At 47.9% G+C, this 3,285-nt stretch overlaps 1 long non-coding RNA gene across 1 annotated transcript; it reads right to left on the bottom strand.

Moving 5' to 3' along the window:
* Positions 1-1,179: 1,179 nt before the first annotated feature.
* LOC106726569 lies at positions 1,180-1,626 on the bottom strand. Its single transcript, XR_001362633.1, has 2 exons — positions 1,403-1,626; positions 1,180-1,284 (listed from the first exon to the last, which is right to left on the bottom strand). It is a non-coding gene; the product is annotated as an uncharacterized LOC106726569 (long non-coding RNA).
* Between the last annotated feature and the right edge of the window lie 1,659 nt (positions 1,627-3,285).

Here is a 3,285-nt window from a genome sequence, read left to right as displayed (position 1 = left end):
TATGCCGGTCCTTTCCCTTCCCCCAGTCCCCACCAACGGCATCAGCATCTCCGGAAGTGAGCCTCGGTCATCATGAGCGTTGTTAAAGCTCCCCACGTGATTCTAAGGGGGATCCAGGGTTGAGAATGGCTGCTTATGATGATACCCTCGCAGGTGCATTTCTCGGGCCTTCCCTGGCTACCTCTCCTGAGGTGCGTGTGCTGGGGGAGGGCAGGGAGGAGCTTGGGAACAGCTAATGGTTGGATGTCCCCCGGTCCACAGAACATGTCCTCCAGCAGCCCGGCTGTTCCTTCCAACAGAAGGGCTCCGCAGGCCAGCAGTCCGCTCTTGTCCGGGTCCTTCAGCTGACTTTCCCACTCATCCTCTCCTCGGCTCAGACCTGCTGTGTGTGTTGACTTGACAATTGGCCCCCTGGGCCATGCTGAGATTTGACTCTGATGATAGATTTGGAGACAATGAAGTGTCGTGGGGATCGAATCATTGGTGTTTCCTTGCAAGGTGACTCTCTGTGCGATGTGACCAGGATATAGGTGTGTGTGTTTTAAGTCACTCCCGGTGAATCCAGTTGCAGGAACCACTGAAAAGGGCTCTTGAGCAAGTCAGGAGCAGCCGCGGCAGACAGAGGCGGCAGCGTTAGAGTGAGTGCAGGCCGCTTGCTAGGGCACGTGCACTCGGGGAGGAGAAGTACCCAAACCTTCCGGGGGTTATTGGGTGCTGGCTCTAAGCTGCTAGCTCCCGAGTGCCACTGTGGCCCACTAGTCCACTAGCTAGAAGGGGGACTTTAGGTGCTACAGGGAAATTGGTAAGTCTGATGGAATTCTTAACTTATCCACATGCTCAGATTCCCAACACCAATAGGAAATACAGTTAAAAACAATGAAAATCCGTCTGGCTGGCATGGCTCAGGGGTTGAGCGTCGACCTATGAACCAGGAGGTCACGGTTTGATTCCCAGTCAGGGCACATGCCCGGGTTGTGGGCTCAATTCCCAGTATGGGCATGTGGGGCGTGGAGGAGGCAGCTGCTCAATGATTCTCTCTCATCATTGATGGTTCTATCTCTTTCTCTCTCTCCCTTCCTCTCTGAAATCAATAGCAAAAATATATTTTAAAAATAATGAAAATCCAACAATGTTGTTCAGGGGTCAATTGTAGTCATAAGAGGTAAGTCAAACTGCCGCTGCTATCCCAGGTGATTCTTTATTGGGGAAAATCAACACAGCCCCTGGCAAATGCTTCATTCTCTGTCCCAATAGGCTGAGAATCCAGAAGTCATTTGTTTTTACCTGGCATGCCGCTGCTATCCCAGGTGATTCTTTATTGGGGAAAAATCAACACAGCCCCTGGCAAATGCTTAATTCTCTGTCCCAATAGACCGAGAATCCAGAAGTCATTTGTTTTTACCTGGCGGGGATAGCAGCACACCTTCAAAATCTTGCTTCAGAGTTATGGCAACACAGCATCCGGTGCTCATGTCAGGGGTACACGCTGTGGCATCCGCTCCCAGATGAGGGGGAGACAGCAGTGCCCTCACCAGACATCTCAGCAGCACGATTCTGAGCACTGGTTCTTGCTGCATCTCCCCTGGACTAGTTCTCAAACAGCATCCACTTTCTGTGCGCACAGACCGTTCAGAGAGAGAGAGAGAGAGAGAGAGAGAGAGAGAGAGAGACACACACTAGAGGGAAACAAGCTATTTTGCCTTGGACAACTCATGTAAGCTGTGTGGTTCTTCCTGTTCTCCCTTCCCCACTGGTTGTTGGGAAATCAAATGTAAAAGCATCATGTAGGGTGAAGGACTTTGTACATGTAAGCCAGTCTTAGCTTCCTGACTGACAAAGGGGGTTTCAATATTGCAAAGTGCAACTTATTGAATTGTGGACCATAAGGATGAACTTCCACTGTGAGAGGATGGACGCTGATGCTAAATTGCTTGGAATTTAATCCCAGCAACTTAGTTTACTAACGGTCATTTGACATTGGAAATGTTACTTAAACTCTCTGTGTCATGGATTTTCACCTGTAAAATATGAAAAGAGTATTTCTCAATTGATAACCTAGCTGTGAAATAGCAACAAATTAATACATGAAAAATAGTTTGAAGAGCCTGACCTGTACAAAAAACATAAGCTAACACACATTTTTTTTTGTTTACATTTGGAAGATTGCTGAGAACCTCACGCCATTGGAAGTTCCGTGTGCCTGCTATCTAAAAGGCGCATGTGTAAATCTTTTTGCATTTAGTAGATGCTGTGGGCTTGATTTCTTGTTCCTTTCACCACTGAACATCCTGTGAATGGCAGTGTCTCCCACTCACTTAGCTTATTGTCAAGTCCATCATTCTGACTCTGAATCGTGGGTCCTTGCTGGGCTCTGCTAACAGCTTCCATCAGTTTAATGTCATATAGTTTAGACCAGTGATGGCGAGCCTATGACACGCGTGTCAGAGGTGACACACGAACTCATTTTTTTTGGTTGATTTTTCTTTGTTAAATGGCATTTAAATATATAAAATAAATATCAAAAACATAAATCTTTGTTTTACTATGGTTGCAAATATCAAAAAATTTCTATATGTGACACGGCACCAGAGTTAAGTTAGGGTTTTTCAAAATGCCGACACGCCGAGCTCAAAAGGTTCGCCATCACTGGCCTAGAGGGCAAGGAGGCCATATGTACTCTCCTGACTGCTGGCTCCCAGGTGCAGTGTGTCTCACACCCAGACTTAGAATGGGGGAGTTCAACTCCAGTAAGAGGTCGTTGGTCCGTGTCTTGTCTAAATATTCTTAAAGCAGACGGCCTGAATCTGAAGTAGCTTTGAAGTAGGATGCTGTCCCTTTGCTGGCAGCATCTAGGTCTTTTTTCACTGCTTTTATCTTTTGCCAAAATGTTCCAGTTGCCTTTGGGCCCAGTCCTATCCTCGGCTGAGGGCCTTATTTCACGTAGACACTACTGACTGTAGTGGGTTTACCAGGTTTTCAGCTGTCTACTCTCTATTCTCTTTCCTAATAGCATCGGGATTTTCTACTGGTGAATTATTCCCCTCCCTAACTCCTTCCTGTTGTGTGGAGTTCCAAGATTTGGGGCTGATCAAGCAAAAAAAGCATGACCACCAGGTGGCAGTAGCACCCAGAGAGCTGTATGTGGGTGGTGCCTGGAGAGGGCTGCCTGGAGGGGAAGTCCCCAGTTGCAGAAGGCCTTCCGGGAATGGGAATGGACCTCTTGGGGGAGAAGGGACTGGAGAGGGGATTTCCGTAGGCGTCTAGGTCCCTGGAGGAGGGGAGTCC

The sequence above is a fragment of the Myotis brandtii genome, unplaced genomic scaffold, assembly GCF_000412655.1.
Source record: "Myotis brandtii unplaced genomic scaffold, ASM41265v1 scaffold284, whole genome shotgun sequence".
NCBI classification, from domain to species: Eukaryota; Metazoa; Chordata; class Mammalia; order Chiroptera; family Vespertilionidae; genus Myotis; species Myotis brandtii.
This window is presented reverse-complemented; position numbering and strand designations above follow the sequence as displayed.